The sequence below is a fragment of the Lissotriton vulgaris genome, chromosome 4_1 (assembly GCF_964263255.1).
Source record: "Lissotriton vulgaris chromosome 4_1, aLisVul1.2, whole genome shotgun sequence".
In the NCBI taxonomy this organism is placed as follows: domain Eukaryota; kingdom Metazoa; phylum Chordata; class Amphibia; order Caudata; family Salamandridae; genus Lissotriton; species Lissotriton vulgaris.
Window position 1 is genome coordinate 2,054,415,111 of NC_141691.1, and position 20,105 is coordinate 2,054,435,215.

A 20,105-nucleotide genomic window follows, 5' to 3' on the forward strand; every position below is an offset into this window, starting at 1 on the left:
GCACGAGACAGGGTTGCTCGTTGTCCCACCTGCTCTTTGCGCTCGCGGTGGAACCACTGGCGCTGTCGATTCGGACTGGGGCTTACTTCAGAGGGTTACTGACCTCGACGGGCGGCAATACATCTCCCTCTATGCCGATGATCTGCTGCTCTTCCTTGAGGATTCGGGCGAAGCCCTGACCGGGGCTGATACGGCCCTTACGACCTTCGGGGAGCTCTCGGGCCTTAGAGTGAAATGGGCTAAAACTTGCTTGTTCCCGGTTCGAAGGGGAGAGCCCAGACCTGACACCACCAGGGTGATTAGATGGGAGCCTAGCTGCCTCAAATACCTAGGAGTATACGTGTATCACGACCCCGCCGATATCCTAGACGGCAATATCGCCCGGTGTGTTCGAGCACTACGGGGCAGTATGGGCTTTCGGGCCACTTTGCCACTATCGGTGGCAGGACGCATTGCAATGCTGAAAATGGTGGCGCTCCCTCGGCTGCTATATTACTTTCGGACGTTCCCGGCCTGGATCCCACCGGCCATCTTCCGGTCCCTGGGTTCCATGTTAGTGGCGTTCCTCTGGGGATCGGGCCGTCGCAGAGTGGCACTCAAGACCCTGATGAGGCCGAAATCGGAGGGGGGTCTGGCGGTGCCGGACTTCGAAAAGTACTATTTGGCAGCTCAGCTGCAGACTTACACCCAGGAAGTAGTGAGGGAGTTCCGAGGCCCAGAAGAGAGGAGGGGAAGTGGTATGCCCAGACATGTCATATCCTATATCACACTGCGACAACGGCTGGCCTTGAGGGACCTCACGCACGAAGAACGCACCATACGTTTGTGCTGGAACCGTGTACATGGCCGAGCGGAGCTGAAACGTCCATATGCCCCGGAGATTCCACTGGGGATGCTCACTGCCTTACCACACGGTGGTGACTGGTCGCGATTAAGGTACTGGGAAGACGCAGGGCTACAACTGGTGGGCGACCTCTATGAGGATGGAGTGTTGTTGACCTTTCAGGAGATTATGGACCGCTTTGACATACCCCGGGGGGATTTTCTACTTCACGCGGCGGTCAAGCGGGCGATCCAGACGCACTGGCAGAAGGGCCTGGAGGAGCCGCCAACGTCAGTGGTGTGCCAGTATGTCATGATGTTGTCGGGGACGGTCAAAGCAGTAACGTGTCTGTATTCCAGATTGATCAACGAGGGGCTGCCCCCGCTCGATACACTCAGGACTTGATGGGAGGCTGACATTGGGAAAGACATCCCAGAGACCACGTGGTCACAGCTAATGCGCCGAGCCTGGAAGGGAACGAGACACACCCGGTTCCAGTTGGTTCATTTCTACATACTCCACCGGGCCTACTTGACCCCGGAGAAAATCCAGAAATACTTCACCTTGGACACGGCGGCCTGCCCCAGATGCCGGACGCCTGCGGCGGACCTCATACACATGTTGTGGTCCTGCCCTGCGCTGTCCTCATACTGGTTGCTAATAGGAGACACCCTTAATGGAGTCACTGGGAGGACCCTGATATTTGACGCTACGGTAGGGATCCTACATTGGTTCCCTCATACTCCTAAAAACATACTCCTCAGTCCCAGTAGAACTGTATCACAACAATCTCCTATATAGCAGGAAATGGGTTTCTTCCACAAGCTCTTAACACACACACAACACACCGATGGCGGGGCACGGGGAGGAGGGTGGTGGATAGAGGTAGAGGGAAGCGTAGCAAGCTCTTATTGACATTGCTGTTTCCATACCATGTGATTAGTCCTCGGTCCTCTGGGGGGGTTGGGTCGGGTGGGGAGAAAGGGGTGTTTTTTCAAGTTGTTTAGAAAAGCAGAAGAAGACCGTTCACTTATTCGGATCGACACCAGAAGACAACTAGACCCTCATGCGTGGTCTCACCGCAAACGCCGCCCAACCTCCGGGATGTGGGATGAATGGCTGTGTACAAGGGGTGTTCCCCTATAGGGGTTTCTTTCTTATGATTCATACAGGTGATGTGTCTCTGATCTGATATGTAACTTTGGCTAATTCCTGCAATAAAAATATATTTAAAAAAAGACAGTTGTTACAGTTTTATCCTTTCTTGGTTTATACTGTCATTAGGCGCTCTGTGGGGGGTCTGGATAGTCTACAGCGGGCTTATCCTTTCCCTCTGGGAGTGGGGGGAGGGTAGGAGAAAAAATGGTGATGAAAGATAATGAGGAGAAAAAACAATGGTTGAGGATTGTACAGTATTGGGGGTATTGATTGATAAGTTGTTGGGACATGTTTTCGGTTTTACATTTATTATGGAAAATGTTTGGGGAAAAATGTAGCAATGTGTGTACTTTCTATCATAACAAATGCAAAGAAATGGATATCTGTGTTTGACTGTCTTGAATAAAAAGTGACCTTTTTTGCTATAAATATCTGGTGTGGATTGTTCTTATTGCGCGAGTTCAGTATATTTCTGTGGGACCCAACCTCTTGGCAGGGAGAGGGCGTTCCCCCAGTGAAAAGAGTGGGGAGGACACGGTGTACCTGCGTGTACCCCCGACTCGAGACCTGGGCTCTGTAGATAACAATAATAGTTGATTAATTGCGAGGAATGGAGCATGAGGCATAGAGCGTGAGGAGCGGAGTGCAGTCAGTGTTGTTATCGGCAGCGCGAGGAGCGGATCGCTGCCAGTGTTGATCTCAGCACTTAGCTCTGGCATGCGAAGTGCGCAACGAGAGCGAGAAGTAACAGGAGACAAGGAAGTGTGAGGAACGGTGCGTGACCAGTCTGAATAGGATGAGTGAAGGGCGAGTTGTACGAGGCACAACTGTGCATGGGCAAACACAAGTAAGGGAGGCAGCGTGAACAAGACGAGTGAAAAGCAGTGTATCCACGAGGATGTAAGCAGCATTTCAGATGATTACATGCAGCATTTCTGATAATTCCTCTGATTTCATAGGTGCTTTGAAGAAGTTCTGGATGATGACTTCCTGTCATCAAGGTTCCTGGAATTAGAGGAATAAACATTGTTCTTGCAACAACTTCTGTAACAATAATTAGAGGAATGAAAGTTACTTCTACAATAGAAATGGAATTAGAATGAAAAATTGTCTAGCATTCGCGACAAAGAATTTTCAATTCTATTAAGGACACGGAGGCGAGGATTATGCTTCTCTTATCTTTACTGACAAAAACAGCAGCCAATAAAACTTTAAACTGGAATGACCCCGGAAGGACAACCCCCTCCATCAGTCTGCACCAATCACTGTCCGGTCCAATACATAATAATCCATGTAAAACCGAAACCTTCCTCTTTCTTTGCGATGTCCTCTGCAGTCCAACCAAGACCGGAGCCCAACGTGGCAACTATCGCATCCTCTTGTCCAAAGGGGAATACTTTTCCTCAGCTGAAACCCAGCTCAGTCCGCAGGAATCTTTCTCAGGTCTGCTTGTGCTGATCACCTGAAATGAAAATATATGTCGTAATGGCTATTCCAACAGTAAGGAATACAACAAGCCATAACATCATTCGGGTGGGTAAAATACATCACATCTTCAAATCTACATACAAAGTACATCACTGTCAACCCGGGTGGGATAATACTCGCCTCTGTGTCCTTAATAGAATTGAAAATTCTTTGTCGCGAATGCTAGACAATTTTTCATTCTATGTCAGTCCACGGAGGCTCTGATTATGCTAGTTTAAAGTTTCTCCACCACCACCGAGTCCAAATCCACAATAGGTTTATGATAAAATGTTTTAAAAGTAGATTCAGATGACCAATCAGCCGCAGTCATGATGTCTTGAAGCCGAGAACCGGCACCAAAGGATTTCGAGGCCATAGCTGTGAGAAGTTGGCCTGATATATAATGTTCACTATTCTAGTGAGCACTTTGTATCAGTCCAAACGACCCTCATTGATGATTGGTTGTAAGTCAACCATAGACCAGCTATCCTAGTAGCATGGACAAGAGCAGTCTTTAGGCTAGACTCTAGAGGGCGTGTTAAGCCAGCTGTTATACCATCACATATACCCCTTGAACACCAAGTGAAAGGACACCACACAAGTTGTTATGAAAATAAAGTATATTTATTTAGAACACAACAATCCTGGACTCTTTATGAAGACAGGGTGCTAAGCACAATACAAAGCTCTTAGGAAAATACGCAAAGTTGCACAATTTACACAAATGCCCGAGGGGCACGAAAAACCATATACTATAAAAGTGGAATGCAAAATTACTAGCAGGTAAGTACTACTCTAATAGGCTTTAGGATCGCTAGGACTGGACTACTGAACCTTCAGATTACTAGCAGGAGGCCTAGGGAGATCGGGTGCAGAGTGTGCACTCTCACGCGGGATGCGGGACAAAGTCTATGGATGCTAGAAATTACAAAGTTAGTGTTATCTGACGAATCCGACTAGGTAGAGCTGAAACAAAAAAGGATCTGGACCCTTGGATAGTGAGGCTATGCTGGGGCACCAAAATGCCGAAGTTACCTAGCCCAGGGGCTGCGGCTGCATAGGTCTGGAAAGACGTCGGGAATCCTCGTTGCAGTCTATGGAGCCTGAAAGAAGAAGTTGCTTGCAGGCGACCAGTGAAGAGATTCGGATGGACCCAAGCCTGGATCGAAGATGGAAGACACCTGTAAGCAGAGGGGACCAAGTTCTGAATCACTAGCCAGTGATTAGATGGGCACCAGGATGGCACCGGATGGAGTAACCTCGACCAGGTGAGTGGGCGACGCTGGGCTCTGCAGTCTCACGGACCAGGAGGTGTTGTCGGCGACCAGGATGGAGGTGCGAGCTGTCCCACGATGGTATCTGCTGTCGACGTCGCTGGACCCAGGATTGGGGCAACAAGTCTTGGCAAATGCAGGCCCACGCGGTGGACTCAAAATGGCGTCTGGAGTTGACCAGGAGGGTCCGGGGTGCTCCTCTTTTGGAGGGGAGCAAGGGCCAGTCTGGAGCAACCAGACCAGTGGTGTTAATGTCGTCGTTCGTCGTCGGGAAGGCCACAAGCCAGCGGGCTAGTAGCCAGACATCGCGGTGAGCAGCAAAGAGCAGAAGGGCCCCACGCAGATCTGGTGGATGCTGGGGGGCTGGACTTCGGTGCTGGAGCTGCTCAGGGTTGGGGCTTCTCGGACCCCAAAGCACTCACTCGAGGATCCCTTGGCGGTCGTGCTGGGCAAGCGTCGTGCAGTCCTGAAGATGGCCGGTCCCTCGAGGTCTCGTCACACCCACGAATCTCAGCTGGGCTGATGATGCAGGTTGAGGTCAGAGGTGCCAGGGAAGCCGGTTCTCGTCGAGCTGGGCAGTCTTGATCCGGAGGAGAGACTTAGAGCAGACCGCGATGCTTGGATGGTGCCTGCGGATGCAGGGTGACTACTCCTTAGTCACAAGGGAGAAATCTTGAGAAGAAGTCAGGAGTTCCTTTCGTAGAAAGTAGTTTCAGGATTCAAAGATGATCTAATTTGGAAGGGGGCCCGCTCCTATCTTTATACTAGGAAAAGGGGCTGGCACGCGACTAGGTCCTGCCCCTGGGTGGGACCAGGAAGGGGGGTGGTTACACCCCTCTCCCATGCCGGACTTTCCCCAGGTCAGGGGCTGGTGTGCCCCTGGAGCTGGTTCTAGCCGGCCTATGCATAGTGAGCACCGGGGTGCCACTTGCAGTCACCTTCCTCTAAAGCCCTGCCTACCCAGGATACACAAAACCCTGTCTGGGATGGTGCTAGCACCGCCCCTGACAGGAAACCCTTTGTCCAAGCCTCCCTCGCTGGAAGGATTCCCAGCAGCAGGAGGTCAGACTTGTGTCTGTGGTGGCAGCATCCATTTTGTGATGCTGAGGCTTGAGTTAACTTTAACCGGGGTTCACAGTTACATATATTTCGTGTCCCTCTAGAAGGGTGGAATGCTAACCCCGTCGCCAGAATTGGCGAGGGGTTAGTATTCCAATTCGTATGACACCTTACTCGACATGTTTTGATAAAGCGATACCAGAGTTAGCATATAACCGCGAGGATTATAATGCACTTAAGAGTATATGGTACGCGTTATCATGGAACAGCTATTAGGACTTGGTTCCGCAAGCTGCAAACGGGCTCAGCTCATGCCAGAGCACCATCTCACACGATTCCAAGCACTCTGCCTTCAGGATTGTCAAGGCCTGCCATAGGAGTGACTGATAGGAATACGGGTGTCCATTTTAGGGTTAGATATAGGTATACTATATCTAAAGCAAAGGGTGATTACACCACCTTGCCCCAGCTGTCGTTCAGCCAGTTGTGTCAGATTTAGATGGCCAGACAGGGGTGGCATAATACATGCTGCAGCCCCTGTTAGGCCCTGGGTACACCTATGCCCTGAGTTACAGGGTCTGATAAGGTGGCCCAGTACCAATTGGTAAATGCACCTAAGGTACACGTGTCAATTTAGTGAGAGAACAGCAAGGCTGTGTGTCTGATTAGCAGGCCCACAGCCAGAGAAGTCGTAAACCAGTGAAGCAAAAAGCAAAAATCTGGAGTGATCATAGGATTGCAGACCCTACTCTCCTACATGACCCCGCCCAAACTTTGGGACAATAAACTAACCTTGACCAGGTGAGTCTTCTTGCTCTAAGTGGAAATACCTGGAGAGCCCATCTGCATTGCCATAATCAGTGCCAGGTCTATGCTCCACTGTAAAATCCATCCCCTGTAGAGAAATGGACCACCTAAGCAGTTTGGGGTTTTCACCCTTCATCTGATTTAGCCACAAGAGGGGCTTATGGTCGGTCTGAATCTTGAAATGAGTGCCAAACAAGTATGGCCTCAGTTTCTTCAGGGCCCAAACCACAGCAAAGGCCTCCCTCTCAATAGCTGACCAATTTTTCTCTCTGGGGGTCAGCCTTCTGCTTATAAAAGCAATGGGCTGGTCATGACCATAAAAATTCAGCTGAGATAGAACAGCTCCCACACCCAACTCAGAAGCATCTGTTTGGACAATGAATGGCTTGGAGTAGTCTGGACTCTTTAGGATAGGTGCTGTGCACATGGCCTGCTTTAGGTCATCGAATGCTTTTTGACAGCCTGCTGTCCACTGAACTTTCTTTGGCATCTTTTTACTTGTCAGTTCATTAAGTGGAGTCACAATTGATCCATAATTTCTGACAAATTTCCTATAGTAACCAGTCAGGCCCAAGAAAGCTCGAACCTGAGTCTGGGTGGTTGGAGGAGCCCAATCCTTGATGGATTGTTTCTTGCTCTCCAGTGGCTGGACCTGGCCTCCACCTACAAGGTGGCCCAGGTATGCAACCTGTGTCTGCCCTATCTGGCACTTTGTGGCCTTGATAGTGAGACCTGCTGCTTGCAGTGCCTCTAACACTTTCCTCAGGTGGACCAGGTGATCCTCCCAGGTGGAACTAAAGACAGCTATATCATCTAGATATGCTGCACAGAAGTCATCCAGCCCAGTGAGAACTTGATTCACCAGCCTTTGGAAGGTAGCAGGTGCATTTTTCAGACCAAAGGGCATTACCACAAACTGATAATGCCCACCAGGGGTTAAAAATGCTGTCTTGGGCTTGGCATCCTCAGCTAACCTGATTTGCCAATACCCAGCTGTCAGGTCAAATGTGCTTAAGTAGTTGGCAGAAGCCAATCTATCTATAAGCTCATCTGCCCTTGGTATTGGGTGGGCATCAGTCTTAGTGACTGCATTGAGGCCTCTGTAGTCTACGCAAAACCTCATCTCTTTCTTACCCCCCCTGGGCGTGAGGCTTTGGCACTAGAACTACTGGACTAGCCCAAGGGCTATCTGAGGGCTCAATGACTCCCAGCTCCAACATTTTCTGCACTTCTGTTTTGATGCAGTCTCTAACATGATCAGGCTGCCTGTAGATTTTACTCTTGACTGGCAGGCTGTCACCAGTGTCAACCTCATGGGTACACCAATTGGTTTGACTGGGTGTCAGAGAGAACATATGTCTGAAGGATTGAAGAACTTGTTTGCAATCCTTCTGTTGATGGTCAGAGAGGCTGCCACAAAAGACAATACCATCTACTGATCCATCATCAGGATTCTGAGTGAGCAGGTCTGGGAGAGGGTCACTCTTCTCCTCCTGTCCCTCATCTGTGGCCATGAGCAAACTCATGTCCTTCCTGTCAACATATGCTTTGAGCCTATTTACATGGAGCACCCTGTCGGGGCTCCTGGGAGTTCCAAGGTCCACCAGGTAGGTGACCTCTCCCTTTTGCTCAAGGATTGTGTGGGGCCCAGACCATTTGTCTTTGAGTGCTGCTGGGGCCACTGGCTCCAACACCCACACCTTCTGTCCAGGCTTGTACACAGTCAGGACAGCCTTTTGGTCATGCCAAGCTTTTTGGAGTTCTTGGCTTGCCTCAAGGTTTTTAGAAGCCTTTTCCATATACTCAGCCATCCTGGAGCGGAGACCAAGTACACAGTCCACTATGTTGGTTGCAGGCTTTTTGAGAGGTCTCTCCCCTCCTTCCTTCACCAAACACAGGGGTCCTCTCACAGGATGCCCATACAGAAGTTCAAAAGGGCTGAAGCCAACCCCCTTCTGTGGGACCTCTCTGTAAGCAAACAAAAGGCAGGGAATCAGGACATCCCATCTACGCCTGAGCTTTTCAGGTAGTCCATGAATCATCCCTTTTAAGGTCCTGTTGAACCTTTCAACAAGCCCATTGCATTGTGGGTGATAGGGTGTAGTGAACTTGTAGTTGACACCACATTCCTTCCACATAGCAGTCAAATATCCTGACATGAAGTTTGCACCTCTGCCAGAGACAACCTCCTTAGGGAAGCCCACTCTGGAGAACACTCCAACTAGGGCTCTTGCCACAACAGGTGCTGTAGTGGTCCTAAGGGGAATAGCTTCAGGATACCTGATGGCATGGTCCACCACCACCGGTATAATTTTGTGCCCTGATGCTGTCTGGGGTTTCATTGGACCAACAATGTCAATCCCCACTCTTTCAAAGGGCACCCCCACCACAGGCATTGGTATAAGGGGGGCCTTTGTTGTGCCACCTGACTTACCACTGGCTTGGCAAGTGACACAGGAGCGACAAAACTCCTTGGTATCTTCATTCATGTGAGGCCAGTGAAAGTGTGGGACAATCCTGTCCCAAGTCTTATTCTGGCCTAAGTGTCCTGCAAGGGGAATCTGATGGGCCAAGGTGAGAAGGAAACCTCTCAGAGACAAGGGGAGGACCAGCCTCCTGGTTGCACCAGGTTTGGGGTCTCTTGACTCAGAGTACAGGAGTCCATCTTCCCAGTATACCCTGTGGGCACCTGTGGCGTTCCCTGCAGCCTCAGCAGCAGCCTGCTGCCTGAGGGGTTCAAGAGAAGGGCAGACTAACTGCTCCTTCCCCAGGTCTTCTCTGGAGGGTCCCCCTGAACCCAGAAACTCAACCTGATCAGGTTCAAGTTCTTTAGGCTCAGTTTCCCTCAGCTCTTTGAGGTCAGCCTCCTCTGAGACTTGATCCACAACCTGGGGCAAGGGGGAAGGCAATGCCTTAACCCTAATGCTCTTCTTCTTGGAAGGTGTCTGGTCCATTGTTCCAGAATCCAGCACCTGTTCAGTGGGGCATCTTCTGGCCTGTGACCTAGTCACAGCAAGCACATGTGCTGGCAAGCCTAACATTTCCATGTGAGTCCTCTGCTCCACTTCTGAACATAGGGATGACTCCAAATCATTGCCCAACAAACATTCAACTGGGAGGTCTGAACTAACAACAACCTTCTTTTGGCCACTTACCCCTCCCCAGGAGAAATCAACAATTGCCATACTATGGTGGGTAGTGACATTGCTGGCATTGGTCACTAGGTACTCTGGACCTAGCATGATCTGTCCAGGGTCCACAAAGTTAGGTGTCACTATTGTGACACTGGCACAAGTGTCCCTGTAGGCCTGAGCCATCTTGCCATTGATAAAAGGTGTCTGTCTGTATTTGCCCAAAGTATTGGGACTGGCATCAGGGGATATATCCACATCCCCTGCACAGACAAGGACAGCCTGAGTGAGTGTGCCAACTAAGTTGTCCTACCCCTCAGAACCCAAGGTTAACCCAACTAATCCCTTGGGAGGTGCACTACCACTGCTGACTGTACTAGGGGATGCAGGTGCCTTAGGGGCTGCAGTGACAGGAGTTTGCCCTCCTTTCTTGGTGCACTCACTAAACAGGTGAGTTTTACTTTTACAGTATTGGCACCACCTTTTAGACTGGCCTTCTTGAGTCTTCTTCTTCTGGGAAGCCTGACCCCCACCCTCTTTCGTTTGTTGGGGACCTGTTGAGGACTTCTGGTCATTTTGTTCACCTTTGGTATTATTACCCTTCTGGTCTGCTTTCTTCTGACCACCCTGGTTCTGGCCCTGGTTCTGCTTGACCCTTGTTCTGACCCATCTGTCTGCCTTCTTTCCCAATTCTTGGGGAGAGGTCAGATCTGAGTCAACAAGGTGCTGATGCAACAACTGGTTCTGACAATTGTTTAAAATCTGTTCCCTCATGATCAGATTATACAATCCTGTGTAATCAGTAACCTTACTGCCCAGCAACCAGCCCTCCAAAGCCTTAGTGGCACAATCTACAAAATCAGACCAATCCTGAGACTGAGTTTTCTGGGTATCCCTGAACAGCAACCTGTACTGCTCAGTGGTTAGGCCAAACCCATCTATCAGTGCACTTTTCAGGACTTGGTAATTGTTAGCATCCTCAGCTCTAGTAGTGAGGAGCTTATCTCTACCTTTGCCTTCAAAGGAGAGCCACAAGACAGCTGCCCACTGACTCTGGGGGACGCACTGGACAGTGCAGGCCCTCTCCAAAGCAGTTATCCATTTGTGGATATCATCCCCTTGTTGAAAGTGTCTAAACTCCTGTCTTTTTCTCTTGGGAGAATGCTGCCACCAGTGGAATCTAGCCCACTTAACTTTTGCTCTCTAGCAAAGGCAAGCCTCGCTTTGGCCAGGGCAAGTTCTTCCCTTTCAATCCTCAGATTGGCTTCCCTCATCTTAGCTTCATACTCCCTCCTCTTAGGGGATGACATCCCTCTATGAGAAGAAGTCTGAGGGCTATTGGTTCGAATGGATCTGTTAGAGCCTCTGGATAGAGATCTAACTCGTCCACTACCAATGTTAAGCCTGCCTGAGAGTGTCTGGGGGTCCCCCAAATCCATTCTCATGCCTGCTTAAGTTCGCCCTGGTTAGTCTACTGACTTCTACCTGACCTTTGTCTGCCTCATCCCCTGATAACTCCTCTTCCTCCTCCTCCTCTGCATCATCTGCTGCCTGGAGGTGGCGGTCAGGGTCACCAGTGGTTCACTCTAAGGGAGGCATGTTCCCATCTGGATTAGAAGAATCTGGGTTAGCAGTTCTCCTGGCATCATAAGTCTCTAAGAGACCAATCAGAAAGGGAATGGTAGGGTTAGAACCCTGTTTTAGCTTCCTGGAGTAAGCATGGGCGGAAAATCCGTTTCGCTCGCGGATTTTGCGGATTTTCGGTAAATTCGCAATCCGCAAATCCGCGAGCAGCGGATTTTATGGCTTGCTCGCACTGTTCGCGTGAGTTCGCGGCTTCCCAGTACAACTTCGCGCCCCGCGAATAAGCGCTAAATTGCAGAAATACGATCTTAGCAAAACTGAAACTACTTACCAGGTTCAAAAGTTCAGGCTCATCATTAGTAGCCATTTCCTGTAGTGCTTCCTGAGGGGCCCCTCCAGAGTTCAGTTGCCTACTTGCAACTATTATGTGACCCTGCTCTGAACCTCAGAATAGTTACACATATGCCACAAAGGTCCTGAATTACAGCTAAGGGAGACAAGCAGGAGCCAGGCTGGAAGTTCAAATCCATTAATCAGCCCCTAATTCATTATTGTCAGTTGGGGCAGGGCAGGTGTTGTAACTAATTTTGCAACAATGAAAGCACTTAGCAAGTGCAAAAGATCACTAATCAGGAAGCACTAAGGAAGCAGGTGCCAGCTAAAAAAATATTCTGTGACACATTAATCAGCCCCAAATTAATTCAGGTCACTTGAGGCAGGGAAGGTGTGCTTTGCTTTGCCACAATAATGTACACTGACTGGACAACCAGAGGGTGCTGTGATGAAACAGAGGGTGGCATGGGTGGGCCAGAGGGTGGCATGAGTAGTCAGAGAGTGGCAGTGGTGACAGAGAGTGGCAGTGATGAAGAAGAGTGTCCCAAACAGGCTGGACACGTAGAAACAACAAGTTTGCAAAACTTGCGACCCGACAGGTAAGTTCGCGTTTGCGAAATTGTACAAAACCCTTGCAAACTGGCAGAAACCCGCGCGAACACACAAAAAAAAAATCCGCAAATTTGCGAGAATTCGCGGATTTTGCGAATTGCGAGTTCGCAAACCCGCAAAATTCGCGAACGCGAGATTTGCAAAATTCGCCCATGCTTATCCTGGAGGTACACAATTGTCTCATCTCCTGGAAGCTAAGAGCTGCATATGTGGACATGACCTGTGGCGGGTCAACTGACACCAGGGGAGACTCAGAGTTTCCTCCTTTGTCTGACATGCTTTTCTAGTGTGGTGTAAGTGATGCGCCTACCTACACTATTTGTTTGCCTACTGATCCCTTGCTAAGAGTTGTAGTCAGGGTGTGCTAGGCCCTGAGGAACTACAAAAGCTGGTTCAGTAGAACTCAGAGTATTCTAAGCTAAGTTATATGTACCTGGGTACTTATGTGATCTTTCACAATTATATTCTTAGGATACGTGTGGTAAAACAACAGCAAACTCAAAACCCAACCGCTGCTCACCAATGTGAGAAGTTGGCCTGATATATAATGTTCACTATTCTAGTGAGCACTTTGTATCAGTCCAAACGACCCTCATTGATGATTGGTTGTAAGTCAACCGTAGACCAGCTATCCTAGTAGCATGGACAAGAGCAGTCTTTAGGCTAGACTCTAGAGGGCGTGTTAAGGCAGCTGTTATACCATCACATATACACCTTGAACACCAAGGGAAAGGACACCACACAAGTTGTTATGAAAATAAAGTATATTTATTTAGAACACAACAACCCTGGACTCTTTATGAGGACAGGGTGCTAAGCACAATACAAAGCTCTTAGGAAAATACGCAAAGTTGCACAATTTACACAAATGCCCGAGGGGCACGAAGAACCATATACCATAAAAGTGGAATGCGAAATTACTAGCAGGTAAGTACTACTCTAATAGGCTTTAGGATTGCTAGGACTGGACTACTGAACCTTCAGATTACTAGCAGGAGGCCTAGGGAGATCGGGTGCAGAGTGTGCACTCTCACGCGGGATGCGGGACAAGTCTATGGATGCTAGAAATTACAAAGTTAGTGTAATCGGACGAATCCGACTAGGTAGAGCTGAAACGAAAAAGGATCTGGACCCTTGGATAGTGAGGCTATGCTGGGGCACCGAAATGCCGAAGTTACCTAGCCCAGGGGCTGCGGCTGCATAGGTCTGGAAAGACGTCGGGAATCCTCGTTGCAGTCTATGGAGCCTGAAAGAAGAAGTTGCTGGCAGGCGACCAGTGAAGAGATTCGGATGGATCCAAGCCTGGATCGAAGATGGAAGACACCTGTAAGCAGAGGGGACCAAGTTCTGAATAACTAGCCAGTGATTAGATGGGCACCAGGATGGCACCGGATGGAGTCACCTCGACCAGGTGAGTGGGCGACGCTGGGCTCTGCAGTCTCACGGACCAGGAGGCGTTGTCGGCGACCAGGATGGAGGTGCGAGCTGTCCCACGATGGTATCTGCTGTCGACGTCGTTGGACCCAGGATTGGGGCAACAAGTCTTGGCAAATGCAAGCCCACGCGGTGGACTCAAAATGGCGTCTGGAGTGGACCAGGAGGGTCCGGGGTGCTCCTCTTTTGGAGGGGAGCAAGGGCCAGTCTGGAGCAACCAGACCAGCAGTGTTGATGTCGTCGTTCGTCGTCGGGAAGGCCAGAAGCCAGGGGGCTAGTAGCCAGACAACGCGGTGAGCAGCAAAGAGCAGAAGGGCCCCACGCAGATCTGGTGGATGCTGGGGGGCTGGACTTCGGTGCTGTAGCTGCTCAGGGTTGGGGCTTCCCGGACCCCAAAGCACTCACTCGAGGATCCCTCTGCGGTCGTGCTGGGCAAGGGTCGTGCAGTCCTGAAGATGGCCGGTCCCTCAAGGTCTCGTCACACCCATGAATCTCAGCTGGGCTGATGATGCAGGTTGAGGTCAGAGGTGCCAGGGAAGCCGGTTCTCGTCGAGCTGGGCAGTCTTGATCCGGAGGAGAGACTTACAGCAGACCGCGATGCTTGGATGGTGCCTGCGGATGCAGGGTGACTACTCCTTAGTCACAAGGGAGAAATCTTGAGAAGAAGTCGAGAGATCCTTTCATAGAAAGTAGTTTCAGGATTCAAAGATGATCTAATTTGGAAGGGGGCCCGCTCCTATCTTTTTACTAGGAAAAGGGGCTGGCACGCGACTAGGTCCTGCCCCTGGGTGGGACCAGGAAGGGGGGTGGTTACACACCTCTCCCATGCTGGACTTTCCCCAGGTCAGGGGCTGGTGTGCCCCTGGAACTGGTTCTAGCCGGCCTATGCATAGTGAGCACCGGGGTGCCACTTGCAGTCACCTTCCTCTAAAGCCCTGCCTACCCAGGATACACAAAACCCTATCTGGGATGGTGCTAGCACCGCCCCTGACAGGAAACACTTTGTCCAAGCCTCCCTCGCTGGAAGGACTTCCAGCAGCAGGAGGTCAGACTTGTGTCTGTGGTGGCAGCATCCATTTTGTGATGCTGAGGCTTGAGTTAACTTTAACCGGGGTTCACAGTTACATATATGTCGTGTCCCTCTAGAAGGGTGGAATGCTAACCCCGTCGCCAGAATTGGCGAGGGGTTAGTATTCCAATTCGTATGACACCTTACTCGACATGTTTTGATAAAGCGATACCAGAGTTAGCATATAACCGCGAGGATTATAATGCACTTAAGAGTATATGGTACGCGTTATCATGGAACAGCTATTAGGACTTGGTTCCGCAAGCTGCAAACGGGCTCAGCTCATGCCAGAGCACCATCTCACACGATTCCAAGCACTCTGCCTTCAGGATTGTCAAGGCCTGCCATAGGAGTGACTGATAGGAATACGGGTGTCCATTTTAGGGTTAGATATAGGTATACTATATCTAAAGCAAAGGGTGATTACACCACCTTGCCCCAGCTGTCGTGCAGCCAGTTGTGTCAGATTTAGATGGCCAGCCAGGGGTGGCATAATACATGCTGCAGCCCCTGGTAGGCCCTGGGTACACCTATGCCCTGAGTTACAGGGTCTGATAAGGTGGCCCAGTACCAATTGTTAAAGGCACATAAGGTACACGTGTCAATTTAGTGAGAGAACAGCAAGGCTGTGGGTCTGATTAGCAGGCCCACAGCCAGAGAAGTCGTAAACCAGTGAAGCAAAAAGCAAAAATCTGGGGTGATCATAGGATTGCAGACCCTACTCTCCTACAAAAGCCCCTCTAACAGAATGAGCTCCAAATTTGGAGGAATCAATACCCGCCAGACTCAACAACCAGGAAACCCACCTGGCCAGAGTAGCATTGGCGACTGGGCGGAAAGGCCTCTTTAGAGAAATCAATAATTGACCAAAATCGTTCCTAAACTCTCTAGTACAATCCTCATACACTTTTAAACACTTTACTACACACAATTTACTGTGGTGAGGAAAAGCAGGATAGGAAATACATTTTGAGTGTGTCTTAGTACGCTTCGAAATTGTAAAGGAAACTCCTGTGGGAGTAAATACTCTACCTGACAAATCCAGAGCTCGAATGTCCGATACTCTTCTGCAGGAAATCAAACATAGCAAAATCGTACGTTTCGCTGAGAGCTGATTCCTAGACAGACCCTCATTAGCCGGCCAAGCCGATAAAAAACGCAAGATAACAGAAACGTCCCAAAGTTCCGTATACTTGGGTTGAGGGGGGTTCACCAGCCGGATCCCCCTGACAACCTTACACACCAGTGGATGTTCCCCAACAGGTTTACCATCCACGTGCGGATGTCCCGCCGAAATAGCTGATCGGAAAGTATTCACCGATCTGTATGCCAAGCCTGACTGAGCCAAATCTGCCAAGAAATTCGCAATCATAGAGATATCTGATCCCACCGGATCTCAATGCCGTTCGTTACATCAACCAACCCAACGTCTCCAAGCTGACTCATAACGCTTGTGGGTGGAAGGTGCCCATGCCTGTGACACGAAAAAGAGAGTGTCCTGAGAAACTCCCGGCACTTGCCAGCGTCTCCGGAAAGTCTCCACGCCATGAGAGACAACTGATCCAGAAGGACCAGCGGATGTTGAAGGCCCACTGGGTCCGTAAGAAGGTCTGGAAATGATGAGATTCGCACTGGTGATGCGCATGCAAGACTCATCACGACCAGAAACCATGCTTGGGTTTTACAACACGGGGAGATCAAAATCACCTTTGCCTTCTGCCTCCGAATCTGAGCTAGAACCCTCGGGATCATGCTCGGGATCATGATGAACGGGAGGAAAGCATAAAGAATGCCCATCGTCCATGATTGAAGAAAGGCGTCCGAGCTGATCGCCAAAGGATCCGGGCGCCAACTGAAAAATTGGGGCAACTGTCTGTTGAGCCGTGAGGCAAACAGATCTATCACACACGGACCCCACAAGTGGTCCAAAGCCCTGAAAATCTTGGGATGCAACCTCCAATCGCTGGCATCCCTCAAATACTGAGAGTTCCAATCCGCTGTCACGTTGACAGATCCCGGAATGTACTCTGCCGTCACCGATATTTGATGGTCCAGGCAATAGTGCCAAAAGTCTTTGGCTATCTCTGCCAGGAGACGAGACCTGGTGCCTCCGAGGCGATTTATGTACCGTACCGCGGACACATTGTCCATGCGTAGGAGAATGCAACAAGAGATCTTTTGAGGGGATAGAGTCCGCACCGCAAAGGAACCCGCCAGGAGTTCCAGACAATTGATGTGGAGATTCAATTCTTCGCGGGACCAGCGGCCCCCGGTCTCCACCGAGCCGCAACGGGCTCCCCAGCCCCACCGGCTTGCATCCGACTCTATCACTACTTCTGGGGTGACAGCAAAGATGGCTCTGCCGTTCCAGGCCTCCATATGCTCCAACCACCAGTTCATCTCCGTGCGAGCGTCCGCCGACAGCAAAACCTGTTGGGCGTAAGTCACACCCTTGCGAAGATGAAAAGCCTTCAATCGTTGCATCTCTCTGTAGTGCAAGGGACCCGGAAAGATCGCCTGGATGGACGAGGCCAACAGCCCCACCAGGCGTGCTAAGGTCCTCAAGGAAATTGTCGGAGAGACAAGCGCTTTCCTCAACTCCTTCTTGATTGCCACCCTCTTCTTGAGCGGTAAGAGCAATTGAGCCTTCACTGAGTCGACCTGGAACCCCAGGAATTCCATAACCTGTGAAGGTGTCAGAATGGACTTCTGCAAATTCAAAAGGAAGCCCAGTTCCTGAAGGAGGTGAACCGTGCTTGATAGATGGAGCAAAACAACCTCCGGAGAGCATCCCAAAATCAGGATGTCGTCTAGATAAATGATCAGTCTTACGCCCCTCTCCCTTAAACACTGAACTATTGGTTTCATCAGTTTGGTGAAACACCAGGGAGCGGACGAGAGGCCAAAGGGCATGGCGGCAAACTCGAACCACTTGTTGCGCCACTGAAATTGAAGAAAACGTCGATGCAGTGGAAAAATGGGCACCGCCAGGTATGCGTCTTTCAAGTCCAGACGTACCATCCAATCCTGTTCTAACAGAATGTCGCGCAGTATGTGTATGCCTTCCATTTTGAAGTGCCGATACACCACCCATGCGTTGAAATCCCTGAGATTTAAAACTAGTCGAAAGCCCTGGTCTTTCTTTGGAACCACGAAGACGGTGCTTGCAAAGCCCTGAAAGTGTGGCAAAGTCTCCACTACTGCTCGCTTTCTGAGCAAAGCCAGCACCTCTGCATCTATGAAACTCTGTTCTTGTAGGGAAAAATGCAGTGGCGCGGGCGCTTGACGCTGCGCGGGGGAGGCATAAAACTCTATGTGGTACCCTTGGACGGTTTGTAACACCCAGGGATCTGTTGTTAGCTCCCGCCACTTGTGAATAAATAAGGCCAATCTGCCTCCCACCCTGTGTTCTGTTGCACAAATAACTCGTACCTGAATAGGAATTGTCTCCTGAATTATTTTGTTGTCCTCTGTAGTTTCCTTTCTGTCCTCTGCCACGACCTCCTCGATTACGGGAGGGGTAGAAGTTGGAGTGCTGGTAACCTCTGCCTCGCTGCTCACCTCCACGTGAGGTCTGATTAAAACCTCGGCCGGACCCTCGACCTCGCTGACGTCCGGCCCTGTCAAAAACACCGGTGTGAAGCACCTTCTTTATCGTGGTCTGCGCCTTGTCAAGCGCAGAAAAAGTGGCGACGTACTTGCCCATTTCCTTAACGAACTTGTCTCCGAAGAGCATGCCGTTAGCCATAGAACCAGGTTCGTTGGTTGCCATCTCTGCCAATTGGGAATCAATCCATATCAGAAAAGAGCGTCTCCGCTCTGTAGACAGAGCCACATTCGCATTTCCCAAAAAGCACATGGCGCGTTGGGCCCATTCCATTATATCAGACGTATCCATAGGCACGTCCTGTTCTTTGGCCTTGACCGCGGCCTCCAGAATCTTAGTAAGGGGTCCAGAGACGTCCAGCAATTTGTCCTGGCACCCCCGCCATGCCCTATCCAGCCCTTTTTTAGGGTCTTTAGCAAAATTTCTCATGAACGCTGTCATGGTAGGATCAAGGTCCGGAGTATCCGTCACCTTCCCTGTCATTGAAGGTCTGGGGCATTCCGACCTCAACGTGGCTCGCACCCCACTCTCAAAACCTTGACGCAAGTTATTGGTGACATAATGCGCAACTTCAGCACAGGGCACCCAGTCCGTGGATCTAGGGTGAACTATACTATTGGGGTCAAACAGAAGGTTCCTAGGGACCTGACTATCATCTGCCTTGAATGCCGTGTGCTTAGTCTTCTTAGTCTTCTTTTAAGAAGCTATCGAATCCACCTCCGAGTCTGAAGTACCAGGTGGCGTCGAGGAGGAATCCCCCAATGTCTGACAAGCCATAGAGCCATGGTCCCTCATCACTGACTTGGCCATCTGCGCTAACTTGTGGGCCTGGGACTGATCCGAAGTATCCCCCTTTCGTGAAGATTTAAACTTCCTCTTGCCCGATGGCTGATGGGACTTAGTAAAAGGCTTTAACGCCTTAATCAGGGCTTTACTAACAGAGCTCTGGTCGTGGGTAGCCAGGGCTTCACCTAAGTTCTCCTCCAATTGTTCTTCCTCAAGCTCATACTGCTCATATTCATTGAATTCGACCCACTGGTCGCCCTCCTTGGCGTAATACGCCATATCCAAGGGAAAGGAGGTGAGGAGGAGATTAACAGGGGGGAGCAACCCAGGGGTGCCTCTACACACACTCAGCAACCCCAGTTGCCAACACACCACAGAGGCAAGTTCAAGTTCAAGTTCAAGAATTTGTATAGCGCACTACTCACCCAGAGGGTCTCAAGGCGCTTGAGGGAGGGGGTGCATTATTTATCGAATAGCCAGGTTTTAAGTTCCTTTCTGAAGGAGATGTGGTTCTGTGTAAGGCGGAGGTAAGTGAGGAGAGAATTCCAGGTCTTGGCCACCAGGTAGGAGAAGGATCTTCCTCCCATGGTGGATCTGTGGATGCGCGGAACTGCGGCGAGGGCTTGATTGGAGGATCTTAGTTGGCGGGTGGGTGTGTAGAAGGACAGTCGTGTGTTGAGGCATTCGGGTCCTAGTTTGTAAAGGGCCTTGTGTGCGTGCGTGAGGAGACGGAATGTTATTCTCTTGTTGACGGGAAGCCAGTGGAGGTCTTTCAGGTGACCGGTAATGTGAGCTTGGCGAGGGATGTCCAATATGAGTCTGGCTGATGCGTTTTGGATGCGTTGGAGTTTTTTCTGTAATTTGGCTGTGGTACCAGCGTAGAGGGTGTTTCCATAGTCCAGTCGGCTAGTGACCAGTGCGTGGGTGACAGTCTTTCTTGTTTCGGTGGGGATCCAACGAA

At 50.3% G+C, this 20,105-nt stretch overlaps 1 pseudogene; it reads right to left on the bottom strand.

Annotated features, from left to right (window-relative positions):
- Positions 1 to 19,423, bottom strand: part of LOC147724955 (uncharacterized) — a 44,223-nt pseudogene extending 24,800 nt beyond the window's left edge.
- Between the last annotated feature and the right edge of the window lie 682 nt (positions 19,424 to 20,105).